The sequence below is a fragment of the Trachypithecus francoisi genome, unplaced genomic scaffold, assembly GCF_009764315.1.
Source record: "Trachypithecus francoisi isolate TF-2019V2 unplaced genomic scaffold, Tfra_2.0 Lachesis_group18, whole genome shotgun sequence".
NCBI classification, from domain to species: Eukaryota; Metazoa; Chordata; class Mammalia; order Primates; family Cercopithecidae; genus Trachypithecus; species Trachypithecus francoisi.
Window position 1 is genome coordinate 47292962 of NW_022681463.1, and position 15353 is coordinate 47308314.

The 15353-nt window shown below is 36.1% G+C and overlaps 1 pseudogene; it reads right to left on the minus strand.

Annotated features, from left to right (window-relative positions):
- Nucleotides 1-1015: 1015 nt before the first annotated feature.
- Nucleotides 1016-2165, minus strand: LOC117063427 (annotated as a pseudogene).
- Nucleotides 2166-15353: the final 13188 nt, after the last annotated feature.

Consider the following 15353-nt stretch of genomic DNA (forward strand, 5'->3'; position numbering starts at 1 on the left):
GGGATGTTAAATAACCACTCAGGTTAGAATAACTGACAGCCAGGAGGAAAACTTATCCTAAAGTTTTTTTTTTTTTTTTTTTTTTTTTTTTTTTGCCTAGTTTGAATTGCATTTTAAGTCACTGTTTAAGCTGTTGCAGAATTACTGTAAATGTTTCAAAGTAATTTTTGGTCATTACCTACACTGAATTTTGAAAGTCACGTCAACAGCATACTTTATTCTAACTACCATTAAAACTCAAACTATTTTTTTTAACAGATTACAATAGTCCTCTTATCTTTTCTTCTGAACACTTACACCTCTTCCTACTGTGTCCAGTATTTCTCCAGTATATGTACCTCTGTGTTTCTCTGCCCATGTATATACCCCTCAAAGTTCAACCAAAAAAGTCGTAGAAAGCAGAGATAAACCAAAATATTTCTCACACTGCCAAGTTCCCTTTAAGTCTTGAGTACATGCTCCATTACATGGTTGTATTAATGCTTATAACTAAGCTTTCGATGAATTAGACCAAAGTGTTCTATGTTCTAAATGATATTTAGATATCTGAATCCTTCTGTTAGAGCCAACAATAAAAATGTTATTTAAAATGTTGAAAAGTATAAAATAGTGATTATAAATTAGCAAATACCCAATTTAAAAAAGCAGTTTTCCTTATACAGTACAAGCAATGGTAATTTGGATATATTCACTTTCAGCCACCATTTGCCCTAGATGTACTTTACTTAAGACAAGTTTTTAAGCTTGTGTTTTTGTAGTGAAAATTTACACGGATACTCACAATTTTAATAATGCAATTCAGGTATCAAAAAATACATATACATGTTAAAATGTGATGATAGCTCATTACTATAGCATCTCATAACAGGTAAGTATTTTTTCCAGAATAACATTAAGTCAGTTTTGTAGCTCTAAGTCAGTGCTGCACAAATCGACACTTAAGATTAAGGCATCATCTTGCTCTGGAGTAGTGCTTCTGTGGATCCCAGGAACTGTACAAAGGCTTTGTTTTTTAAAAAATATAACTTCTCTTATACTTCAATTATTTCATTCTATTCATCATTTTCTTGCAAATGAAATTGAAAATATCAGTCTATAATGTTTTCATACACCTGGTATGACGATGCACTCTTCAGCTCCATTCTCTAGCCACTGAGTGAAAAATTCATTGTCCAACAAGAGGTTTTTGGATTCACTAAGCTATTTGAAAGGAAAAGGCTGATTTGAGCCACTTCTGGCATACTCTTTCTGGTTTGTAACAGAAGCTTGTTCTGGATCCACCCACATAAGGCAAGTTGGAAACTGCAACCATCACCCAACCTTGAAAATATTGGAAGTAGCCAATATTTCTTTACATCACCAAAGACTTGTCTCCAATTTTTATTGTATCCAAGACAGAAACCATTTCCATTAGGTCCATATGAAAATGTGGGTGCACAGAATGAATCTATTATTGTTCTATTTTTTCCAACTAGCCAGCGGTGGTAGCTGAAAAGTGAGAGGACGCTGATGAAGAACACTGCAGACACAAAGAAAAGAAAAAGGACGTGGAATTTTGCACGCGGATCTGTCAGTTCATTCCTCCAAAATTTTATAAAGTACTCTAAAACTGTTACAGCCATGAAAAGGCAATATAATAGAGAATACAATAAAAACAGCAGGAATAATTTGTAATTAGAAAATCCAGCACAGTTATTCACCCAAAGACAGTAATGATCCATCTTAAGAATACATGAGTCACATGCTGAGCAGTGATGAGCCCGATCAGGTTTAATCAGCTGACATTTTCCACAGTATCTGATAGTTTTTGAAACTGACATGGTGTAGATAGGTAAAGCTCTTGCTGCTCTTCTCAAAATTTCTTGTTGTCTTTCTTGGCTGAATTCTTTTCCATAGCGTTCCTTTTCAGAATTGGACAAGTAGAACTCTTCGGAGGGGGAAGCGGGAGATATGAAAATTGTCATCCATTAGGACCATACAAACATAACAAAGAACAGATGCAAAGCCATAAGGGAAAACACGGTCTTTCCATTTTCTTCATCTCCAAAAATAGTAAACAAGCACAGCTCCACCACAAACGCGTAGTGAGACCAAATGACCGTGAAGGTGACGAAGAGCACCGGCACCCAGCCCATGACACACTGGCAGCAGCCAGAGAGCGTCCAGGGCGCCGTGTTCGTCTGGCGGCTGCAGAGCCCCGCGTCCCACCGTTCTGGGGAGCGCAGGAGTCCCGGCGGGGCGGCAACTCAAATGGTCTGGGCTGCTCCTGGACCAGCTACCCGGCCTCCGAGGCAGGGCTTGTGGGAACAAAAGTCCTAGGAGCCGCCGGGACTCCTCCCTTCCCGGCGCCAGGCCAGGTCCCGCCCCCACCCCACATACCGCCGCCCTCCTCCCCACACGTCAGTCCCCAATCGCCCACCCTGGACCGACCGCCCTGGACCGCTAGCCCTAGGCCAACTGCGCTGGGCCTCAGGCAGCCCCTGGTCTCCGCGCGCCCTCAGGGGGCAACAATTTTCTTTTTAAAATGAAAACCATATTATTGTATTCTGCACCTTTGTTATGTACCTGAACGTATCAAACTGGTGAGAATGTCAGTTCTTTTATTATTATTATTATAATACTTTAAGTTCTAGGGTACATTTGCACAACGTGCAGGTTTGTTACATATGTATGCATGTGCCATGTTGGTGTGCTGCACCCCTTAACTCGTCATTTACATTAGGTATATCTCCTAATGCTATCCGCCCACCCACTCCCACCGGATGACAGGCCCCAATGTGTGATGTTCCCCACCCTGTTAACAAGTGTTCTCATTATTCAGTTCCCACCTATGAATGAGAACATGCGGTGTTTGGTTTTCTGTCTTGCCACAGTTTGCTCAGAATGATGGTTTCCAGCTTCATCCATGTCCCTACAAAGGACATGAATTCATCCTTTTTTATGGTTGCATAGTATTCCATGGTGTATATGTGCCACATTTTCTTAATCCAGTCTATCATTGATGGACATCTGTGTTGGTTCCAAGTCTTTGCTATTGTGAATAGTGCCGCAATAAATGTATGTGTGCATGTGTCTTTATAGCAGCATGATTTATAATCCTTTGGGTATATGCCCAGTAATGGGATGGTTGGGTCAAATGGCATTTCTAGTTCTAGATCCTTGAGGAATCACCACACTGTCTTCCACAATGGTTGAACTAGTTTACAGTCCCACCAACAGTGTAAAAGTGTTCCTATTTCTCCACATCCTCTCCAGCACTTGTTGTTTCCTGACTTTTTAATGATCGCCATTCTAACTGGTGGGAGATGGCATCTCACTGTGGTTTTGATTTGCATTTCTCTGATGGCGAGTGATGACGAGCATTTTTCATGTGTCTGTTGACTGCATAAATGTCTTCTTTTGAGAAGTGTCTGTTCATATCCTTTGCCCACTTTTTGATGGGGTTGTTTGATTTTTTCTTGAAAATGTGATTAAGTTATTTGTAGATTCTGGATATTAGCCCTTTGTCAGATGAATAAATTGCAAAAGTTTTCTTCCATACTGTAGGTTGCCTGTTCACTCTGATGGTAGTTTCTTTTGTTGTGCAGAAACTCTTTAGTTTAGTTAGATCCTATTTGTCAATTTTGGCTTTTGTTGCCATTGCTTTTGGTATTTTAGTCTTGAAGTCCTTTCCCATGCCTATACCCTGAATAGCATTGCCTAGGTTTTCTTCTAGGGTTTTTATGCTTTTCGGTCTCACATTTAAGTTTTTAATCCATCTTGAATTAATTTTTGTATAAGGAGTAAGGAAGGGATCCAGTTTCGGCTCTCTACATATGGCTAGTCAGTTTCCCCAGCACCATTTATTAAATAGGGAATCCTTTCCCCATTTATTGTTTTTGTCAGGTTTGCCAAAGATCAGATGGTTGTATATAATGTATATAGAAATATATGTATTCATATTATATTAATATCTATAAAATGTTATATGTGTTGAGTCTAATGTTCTGTGAAACAGACATATAAAACGGAATATATATTCCTAATAATTCAAAAGTTTACTTGGGGTTACATTATCTTCTAGATCAGATTAGAGAAAGCAAGCAATTAAAAATTATGTTCTGTTATGAAAATTGTGAGATATGTTTTTTAGTCTGCCTGAGATAGTTTAGCTTTATACCTGATGTTTACATAATTGATAGTTTTAATAATGGCAAGAGACAAATTTCTAGGCTGATAGGGGTGGGTCCCCATGAAACCCGACCATCAAACTAAAGACAATTTAAAGCCTGAAAACTGAGCTACCAGTTCCAGGTAGAGTGCATGCCCAGAGTGAAAACTTCCTTGATGCCTTTTGCCAATCAAATGGTGCTTTATCTAGGAATGCCTATGGACCAATCAGCAGCCTCGCCCCCATTCTGAGCACATAAAAAGCCCTGGACTCAGCCACATGTTGAGCTTTCTGCTTTCAATCCCCCTCTCACAGAGATGGCTACCCAGTTAGGGTCTCCTCTCATTGTGGAGAGCTTTTCTGTCACTCAATAAAATTATTCATCTCCTTGCTCACTCTCTGGTGTCCGCATACTTCATTCTTCTTGGACACAAGAGCCTGAAACCCACTGAATGGCAGGAGCAAAAGAAGCTGTAACACCTTAACCCGTCTTCACATTCACTGAGCACTGGGGGAGAAAAAGCCTCTGGGTACCACATGCTCTCGTTCACTGGACTATGGGAGTGAAAAGTTGTGACCCCTTTGTGAGCCCAGACCTGGCAACTCTCTGAGCCAGAGCTACAACATGCCCCTATTCACTGTGCTGCAGGCAGTGGGAACAAACATGAGCTGTAACACAAACGAACTGTAACATGCCCCCACCATTACCCACACTGCAGGTGGTAGGAAGGAGGAGAGCTGCAACAGTCCTTGAGGGCTCAGGCCTTAGGACTCCCCAGGTGGGAGCCATAACACCTCTTGGGGTTCCACAGTTGCTGACATCGCCAAAGTTTCGGGTGCCACCACATTCCTCTCAACCAGCCTCCACCGCTCAAAGTGGAAGCAGGTCGCAGCATGCCAGGTTCAGACGTGGGCTGAATGTGGGTTACATGTGAGTGCAGGATCAGGGCCAGGCGCAAGCTGAGTGCAGTCCACCAGGCCAGGTGGGTGGAGTGAGCCCAGTGGCAAGCCCCGAGCCCAGCAATGCCCAGGCAGGGGTGCTGGCTGCAGAGATTTCTGACTGGTGAAGCGGCACTGAAAGACTCTCGTGTCAGTTTTTCCTTTTACTCTCAGAAATGTTTCATTTTAGAAGGTGTATTATACAATATCTTGATAGAAGGGATTTCAGAAACCACCTTTCATTGTCATCTCTTTCTGCATTTCTTCAAAGGTGAAGGTTCTGCTCTTTAAAATAAAAAAAAAGTCTGCCCTCTGAAGTAATTTGTATTATTGTGTAAATATAAAACATTGGTGCAAAGTCTGATTATTGCAGGTAGTATTAGGAATCATCCCATAATTTTATGTGATAAAGATTTTCTGCTGGATATACCTTAGTCTAAAAATTAAAATAGTACTATTAAAGGAAATGTCTTTTTGCATTGCAGAAAATTTTTATTTAAATAAGGAAAATCAAAGTATATTTAAAATCTAATGAAAAGCCATTTTTGTAAATTTCAATGAGTGCTGACTCTTGAATTATGCAATTTAAGTTGCAATTTAAGTATGCAAAAGTGTGAACTCGGTGTAATTTAGCTCAAAAAAGCACATGTATACATGCTGCTTTAAAATTACTTTCTTTGAAATAATTTTTGATTTATAGAAGACATAAAAATGTAATGCAGAATTTTCTGTACACTTTATCCGGCTTCCCTTGATGTTAACACCTTGTATAATCAAAGAACATCAAAGTACGGGCAGCATTTGGATATCCCCACACTTTTTACTGGTGTTTATTCAATTTGAGGATCAAATCTAGGACACTACTTTGCATTTTACTGACATGCCATCTCAGTTACCTCCAATCTGTGACAGTTTTTTATCCCCTTTTATTGTTGTTATGACCTTGAATCTTCTGAAGATTTCTGCCCAGAATTTTGTACATTGCCCGTTGATTTGTGTTTATTTAAGGTATATTGGGGTTATGGATTTGAGGAAGAGTACCATAGGTGACTTCATCACATCATACGTAATGTCAATATGCTGTTAACATGACTTAAACATGGTGACATTAACCTTGATCGACTAGTTAAGGTGACGTGTGCCATAACATAGTCACTATTTTCCATTCCCATACTTACTTCATGGGAAGCAAGTTAATAAATTCAAATCACACTTAAGGGAAATAAACTAATCTCCACCTCCTGAAGGGAGAATTGTCAAATAATTTAGAGGCAGATGTTAAAACCACTATACTAATTAGAATTATTTTTGGTGAAATGTTTTGAAGGTATGCACGTATTTTGTGTCTTAACATTTTACTCACCATTCCACAAAATCACTGGAATTGGCTACAACAGTTGTTACTGTAGTGTTCTGATGGTATTTCTCTTTCTCTAATTGTTTATACATTTATTATTTGGAAATCTTCTGAAAAGAAATCTTGCCTTTTACTCACACTTATTTAATCCATTATTTGTTTACAACACAAGAAATTATAGATGTTTATTTTGTTATTTTTGTTATAAGCCAGTACTCTAGCTATTTCATTTCTTGATCAGATTATTTAGCCTTGGATAAGGATCTCTTTCCAGTTGCCTCTTGTCTGTGTTTTTTAATGTTTCTTATTTTACGGGTCATAATGTATGTTCCTTCCTCAGCCTTAGAATCAAACATTAATAAAAAGCCTTTGATTCTTTTCTTCAAAAACTACGATCTAGATACAAAATATGCTCATCGTTCCTGGTATGTCCCTACTTTTAGGCTATCTCAGTCGAAAGAGTTGGCAGTCTACATACACTTACAAATCTATGTATATGTGTATGACCACAATCGTCTCTATATTTATCTACAAATATACTTTGTTTAACTTTTATTTTAGGTTCAGAGGGTACATGTGTAGGTTTCTTACATAGGTAAATTGTGTGTTGTTGGTGTTTAGTGTACAGATTATATTTTTCACCAGGTAATGAGCATAGTACTCAAGATGTAGTTTTTTTGTTTTTTTGTCCTCACCCTCCTCCCACCCTCCACATTCAAGTAGGGCCCGTGTCTGTTGCTACTTACTTTGTGTCCATGTGTACTCAGTGTTTATCTCCCACTTATAAGAGAGAACATATTGTATTTGGTTTTCTGTTCCTGCATTAATTCACTTAAGATAATGACCTCAAGCTTCATCTATGTTGCTTCACAGAACAAGATTTAATTCTTTTGTATAACGGCATACTATTCCATGGTGTATATGTATCACATTTTATTTATCCAGTCCACTGTTGGTGGGCATCTAGGTTGATTTCATGTCTTTTCTATTTTGAACAGTACTGTGATGAATATATGAGTACATGTGTTTTTGTGCTAGAATTATTTATATTCCTTTGAGTGTATACCCAGCAATAATACTGCTGAGTTGAACGGTTGTTCTGTTTTACGTTCTTTGAGAAATTAAATTGATTTCACAGTGGCTGAACTGGTTTACATTCCCATTCGTAGTGTATAAGTATTTCCTTTTGTCTGCAGCGGCCAGTATCTGTTATTTTTTGACTTTTTAATATTAGCCATTTTGACTGGCATGAGATGATATCTCACTGTGGTTTTGACTCGCATTTCTCTATAAAACTTTTAAATAATAATTAGAAACTATTCTCAAACTATTCTAAAATATGAAGGGGAGGAAATTCTTCCAAACTCATTCTGGGAGGCTACTATAACCCTGATAACAAAACCAGATATGAACAAAAATAAGGAATCTACAGGCTAACATACCCAAAAAACATGCAAAAATCCTCCACAAAGTACTAGAAATCTAAATCCAACACCACATCAAAAGGATTATATATCATAATCAAGTTTGAATTATCCCAGAGATGCAAGGATGGTTTAACATATGCAAATCAATAAACAAAAAACATAACATCAAAAGAATAAAGAAGAAAAACCATGTGATCAACTCAATAGACATGGAAAAAGCATTTGATAAAATTCGGCATCCTTTTATAATAAAACACTCCACAAATTAGGCATAGAAGGAATGAATCTCATAAATATTACAACAATGCATGACAAACCCATAGCTATCATCCTTAATGGGGAAAAGTTGAAAGCTTTTCCTCTAAAACTGGAAAACCAAAAGAATTCTCATTTTCATCACTCTCAGTCAACATAGTATTCGAAGTCCTAGAGTAATTAGGGAAGAGAAATAAATAGTGTTTAAATTAAAAAGGAGGCAGTCAAATTGTCCCTGTTTCCAGCAGACATGTTCTTTTGTACAGAAAAACCTAAAAATTCTACCAAAAAATTCCTAGAATGGATAAATGAGTTCAGTAAAGTTGAGGACACAAAATCAACATACAAAATCAGGAGAATTTCTGTACATCAATAACAAAATATCAGGAAAGAAATCAAGAAAGCAATCCAATTTACAATAACTGCAAAAAATACTCAGAAATAAATGTAACCTAGGAAGTTAAAGATCTCTACAATAAACATTATAAAACATTCCTGCAGAAAATTGAAAAGAATACACACAAAACAGAGAGTGATCTCTTGTTCATGGTTTGGAAAAATTAAGATTGTTAAAATGACCTTATTACCCAAGTGATCTATAGATTGAAGCCAATCCCTTTCAAAATACCAATGACATTTTTCACAGAAGTAAGAAAAAAAGTCATGAAATTTGTATGGAACCATAAAACACTTCAAATACTCAAAATAATTCTAAACAAAAGTGTCACTAGACACTAGATGTGTCTAGTGATCACAATACCTGACTTTTAAATACATTATAAAGCTATATAGTAAATAAAACAACATGCATGGTACTGGCATAAACAAAAACATATAGATCAAAAGAACAGAATAGAGAACCCAGAAATAAATTCACATATTTACAGCTAACTGACTTTTGGCAAAGGCACCAAGAACACACAGTGAAGAAAGGACAATCTTTTCAAAAAATGATACTGGGAGGACTAGATATCCATATGTAGAAGAATAAAACTAGATCCCTTCTCTCAAGGAAAGAGGGAAAAAATTATATCAAATAAAAATGAATTAAAGACTTAAATGTAAGACCTAAAACTATAGAACTTCTAGAAGAAAATATTGGAGAAATGCCTCAGGATATTGGTGTGGGAAAAGATTTCGTGGATGAGACCTCAAATGATTTCATGGATAAGACCTCAAATGCATAGGCAACAAAAATCAAAGTATGAAAATGTGATTATATCAAACTAAAAAGTCTCTGTGTAGCAAAGGAAACAATCATCAGAGACAATATGCAAAATGAGGGAAAATATTTGCAAACTATTCATTTGATGAGGGATTAATATCCCGAATATACAAGGAACTTAAATATCTCAACAGGGGAAAAAACACACACACACACAAATAACGCAACTAAAAATGGGCAAATAATCTGAATAGATATTTCCCAATGAAATTGTATAAATGACCAACAAGTATAATAAAACATTGTAAATATCACTAATCATCAGGAAAATGCAAATCAGATCATAACAACAGTGAGATATGTCTCCCCAGTTAGAGTAGCTATTATCTAAAAGACTGACCCCCTGCCCCTCAAAAATGCTGTGAATAATGCAGAGAAAAGGGAACTCTTATACACTATTGGGAAGAATGTAAATTCGCACAACCATATGGAAAACAGTATGGAGGTTTCTTAAAACACTAAACATAGTCAGATTAGTAAATCATCTGACTACTGGGTATATATACAAATGAAGGGAAATCAGTATATTAAAGAGATATCTGTACCTCCATGAGTATTGCAGCACCATTCACAACAGCCAAGACATTCAATCAACTTAAGTGTCCATCAACAGATAAATCAATTTTAAAAATGTGGTATACATACACAATGGAATAATATCCAGTTATAAAAAGAAAGACATCTTGTAATTTGTGATGACATGGAATGAGCTCGATGGGCATTATGTTAAGCAAAATAAACCAGGCACAAGAAGATAAATGCTACATGTATTCACTCGTATGTGGAATTTCAAACAATTAATCGCTTAGAAGTAGAGAGTAGGATAGTGGTTACTAGAGGCTGAACAGGGGATGTGGCAAGGGGAATAGACAGAGGCTGGCTAAAGGAAATAAGTTACACTGAAGAGGATTAAGTGCTAGTGTCCTACAACATAGTAGGGTGACTATAGTTAACAATAATTTATTGTGTATTTTCAAATAGTTAGAAGAGAGAATTTTGAATATTTCCAACACAAAAAAATAAATTTTTGAAGTGATAGATACGCTGATTACCCCGAATTGATCATTACACATTGCATACACATGTATTGAAAAATCATTGTATATACAATAAATATGTACAACTATGTGTCAACTAGAAATTTTTAAAAAATACAATTTTTTAAAATACAGATAACATATCAGAATTGCCCAAAAGGAATGTACACTTTTAGCCACTCCATTATTGCCTCTAACATATGATTAATAGATGAAGAAAGTGAGGCTTGAAAAGTTAATGAATTTTTTTCAAGTTTATGGATTTAGAATGGCTATGCTAAAATGTCAGCCTTATTTTTTGTGACTCCATAGCCCAGGAACTCTTACTAACTTTCTGTAATTTAATTGACTTTTATTTGTATACTTACTAAAAATGACTTGAAATTATCCTCCTGTTCTTAACAAGTGACTTCTGGTGAGGCTAGAGATACAGCCAAATTCCATAAATTGAACTCTGTTCTACCTAGCTCTACCTCTGTTTACTAGATCAGTGTTTTTCAAATTGTGAGTCTAAAGTTAATTTAATGAGTTATGACTTGTCTTTAAAAATAAAGAAAATGTAGAATCTGATACCAGTTATAAAATTAACATTACTTCAGGTATGCATGTACACATATATATTTTGGTTTGTGCTTATGGGTAACATGAAGAAAAACAGGGCTAGGTGTGGTGATCACGCCTGCAATCTTATCACTTTGTGAGACCAAGATGGGAGGATCGCTTGAGGCCAGGAGTTTGAGACCAGCTTGAGCAACGTAGCAACATCCCATCTCTACAAAAAATGAAAAATTAGGTGTGGTGCCATGCACCTGTAGTTCCAACTACTCAGAAGGTGGAGGTGGAGAATCACTTGAGCCTGGAAGGTTGAAGCTGCAGTGATCTATGATTGAATCACTGCATAAGGCCTAGGCAATAGAGACACTGTCTTTAAAAAATAAAAATTAAAAAAAAAGAAAGAAAAGAAAAAGAAAAAGTGAAAAACAGATTTGTCACTATGAACAAATATTTTTAAAAGACAATGCATTAAATAATGATAAGTTTATGTTAAGGTAAGAGAAGCAAGAGGAGTCTGGTGTCTCAAAAATATATAGTAATTATGGAAATAAATAAAAACAAGCTTTAAGAAGACTCTTAATAACCATGACATCAATAACAGTACCGATAAAAACAAATCAGCTATCCTTATAATTTGTTTCATTTAATCCTCTCAAAAATTCTGTGACACAGGTTTCATTTTATCCCTTTTGTACAGATGATGAAATTGAAGGATAAAAGTTTAAATAACTTGCCTAAGATTATTTAGCAAATAATAAGGCTAAAACAATGGCTTCTTAAACCTGCTGGATGCCAAAACCTAAGGTCTTTATTGAAGCCTTGTGCCCTCCCAAGAGGAAATAAGTAGTACTCTCACAGTTCACTTTTCCAGGAATACATTTGTGTTAATATATACAAGGATCATGTAATAGGGAAATAGGGGAATGTACTAGTTTTCACAGTTATTTGAATCATGCCAAGTCTCCTGACATATAACTACCTACCTGGTTGGAAACCCATCACAGAAATAACTAGTTTCAAAACTGATATGGGAAGTTTATTCCATGAATGATTATGCAGGAATTTTATAACAACACAGTTATGAATAGACTAGAATAAACAAAAGCATCCAACAATAGTGAGCCTATTTTAATATATTTTAAATATAATTATATTTAAAATATATTTAAATTAAATTAAATTATATTTAAATATAATTATATTTAAAATATAATTATATTAGGCAGCTATTTTTAAATCATGTTATAAAATTATTTAACAACAGAAATAAATTAATAGTGTGACATGCAGAAAAAAGCAAGCTATAAAATAATTTTATCCTATTTATTAAAAATAAGAAGTACCCCTCACCATTCACATCTATTTGGTTTCTGCTTTTGAATATGAAGAATTCAGAGAGGAAGTCTGGATAGTGAGTTTGAGGGATGCCAAATTATCCAAATCTACTTGGTTGCTGTGTTTTGAATATCAAACAGGAAGAGTTTAAAGATTGAAGAATTCATGTGAAACATATCTTTTTTTTAAGTTTGGATAGTGGGAGTTCAAAAAGAAAATACACAATCACACACACACACACACACAAACATACACATTTTCATAAGCAAGGTATGGGGACAAAGAGATAGTGACCCTTAAAGACTAGTAGACTGTCATCACCAAGCACATACTCAATCTGAAGCATATGCTCTTTGAGTGATAAATGGGGATAGATTCCTGTCTCTATTTTAATTTTTGTTTTGGTACATTTAACATTTTTACTGGGTATGTGCAGTTGACTTTACCTCAGTTAAATGTATATAAAGACTGGGCACATTGGCTCACGCCTATAATCCCAGCAATTTGGGAGGCCGAGGCAGGCGGATTACCAAAAGTCAGGAGTTTAAGACCAGCCTGGTCAAGATGGTGAAATCCCGTCTTTACTAAAAATACAAACATTTGCCGGGTGTGGGGCACATGCCTGTAGTCTCATCTGCCAGGAGGTTGAGGCAGGAGAATCGCCTGAATCTAGGAGGTGGAGGTTACAGTGAGCTGAGATTATACCACTGCACTCCAGCCTGGGTGACAGAGAGGGACTCCATCTAAAATAATAGTAATAATAAACAAATGTACATAAAGTAGAGCTTCAGTTTATATATCTGTCTATAATATGTATATATGTGTGTATGCATTTATTTATTTTAAAAAATTTATATAGGGCCGGGCGCGGTGGCTCAAGCCTGTAATCCCAGCACTTTGGGAGGCCGAGACGGGCGGATCACGAGGTCAGGAGATGGAGACCATCCTGGCTAACACGGTGAAACCCCGTCTCTACTAAAAAATACAAAAAACTAGCCAGAGGAGGTGACGGGCGCCTGTAGTCCCAGCTACTCGGGAGGCTGAGGCAGGAGAATGGCGTGAACCTGGGAGGCGGAGCTTGCAGTGAGCTGAGATCCGGCCACTGCACTCCAGCCTGGGCGACAGAGCGAGACTCCGTCTCAAAAAAAAAAAAAAAAAAAAAAAATTTGTATAGAAGAAAATCTGGAAGGCCAAATGATATAATAGTCATGGTTATCTTCAAGTGGTGAGATTAGATTTTACTTTTCTTAACTTTGTTTAATTATATTTTTCAAATGCTCTTATAGTGAGCATATATTGTTTCTACGATGAGTTATAGTTACCTGATATAGTAAACACAAACAAATGAAAAATCTTCGTGTTGGGATAAGAACATTAACATTTAATTTACAACAGCTCTATTTTATGAGCTCATGGATTAAATAGAAAGAACACTGTCTAGTTTTACCTCTAGAGCTTTCTGTTGCAACAAGTCACATTCTTCTTTTTCTTTGCCAACAAGCCACACTTCCCATGGTGTCTTGCTGCTTTCTAGTAGGCACACCTGTTTCTATGTTATTATCTTCTGATCCAACCTCCTTGCTACAAAATAGAGACTACTGTCCCGTCCAGCGGGATCATTAACACAGACCTTGAAGGAGGGGGTGGGAATTATGAGAGACAAGAGACACAAGAAATGGAGACAAGACAGTATTCTAATCAAGTCTCGTTTAATGGCGGCAGTGTAATGCCTTATATATGCTGCCAGGTAAGAGGGAGGGCTCAGAGCAGGAGGGGAGGGGAATAATGAGAGACGTCACCGGACGCATGCTCGGTAGACTTAGACATATCCGGAGGCGGGAGGTAATCTATCCCCCGGGCAGGAAAAATTCGCGCGTGCGGGAAGGGTTGATGATGAAGAACCAGGAAGTGCGCCATCTTGTCTTTATAATGTGGAGTTTAAGCAACAGAGGCTGCAGCAATTTCCAAACCTCACAGTTCCGGACAGACTACTATAGCAGTTGTACATGAAACTCTTTTGCTTACTCCTCAAAATCAACTTACTTGTACAGTAAATGAAAATTTAATAATATATTTACAATATTGTGATTTCATAGATACAAATGAATTAATTATATGTAAGTATGCATTTAAAAATCATGAAAAGGAAGTCCAATATTTGAATTAATGTATTCATCAAACTGCCTTTGAATTCCTTCATCTTGTAAAACAAAAGTATTTAAAAACCCGTTGAAATAAACCACACCCAATCCTCAATGTCAATAACTTTTAATTCTTAAAAATACATTGTGGGTAACTAATCACAATACACAACTCTAATTAGATATTGGAGCAGGCTTTTTAATTTTCCTCCCTTAAATATATCAGAAAAAAAGAATATGTATATACATAGAATGATAAATGTACTGACAATTACAGATTCTAGACAAAGGATAAACATAAGTTACTTATATTTTTCTTTCAACTTTTCTGTAAGTTTGAAATTGTTTTGGAATAAAAACACACTAAATAACATTGGTTTTACTTCCTGTGTCTTCAAATTAAATAAATTACTAAGGAATTTTTAAAAATATGTCTACTGTGATTATGGATTATTTTGTTTATCTCCATATATTTGTCTAATTTTGCTTTATATTTTAACCCAAATAATTGGATGCCTGAAATTTATAATTTTGTTTTTACTGGTGAATTGAAAGTGTTATAATTATAAATTGACTACTTCTATCTATATGTCTCTCTTTCTGTTGATCCTTCCGTCTGTCCATCTATCCATATATTCCCCTCTTTTTTAAAAAATACCCAAAAGTCTATCAACATAGTTCCAGAAGCTTTCCTTGGATTATACACAAATGTTTTTGTGTACCTTTATCTTAGGTACCAAGTTTTAGAGAAAAATAATCCTGCCTTATAATCTTTATCTTCCATTGGACTTTTACGTTATTTTCATGTAATGTAATTACTAATACATTTGGCCTAAATCTGCCATTTTCCTAATTATTTTCACTATTTTCTAGCTTGCTTTTTGATTGATATCATTTTATAATTTATTTGTCCTCATCCTGTTTCAACTGTA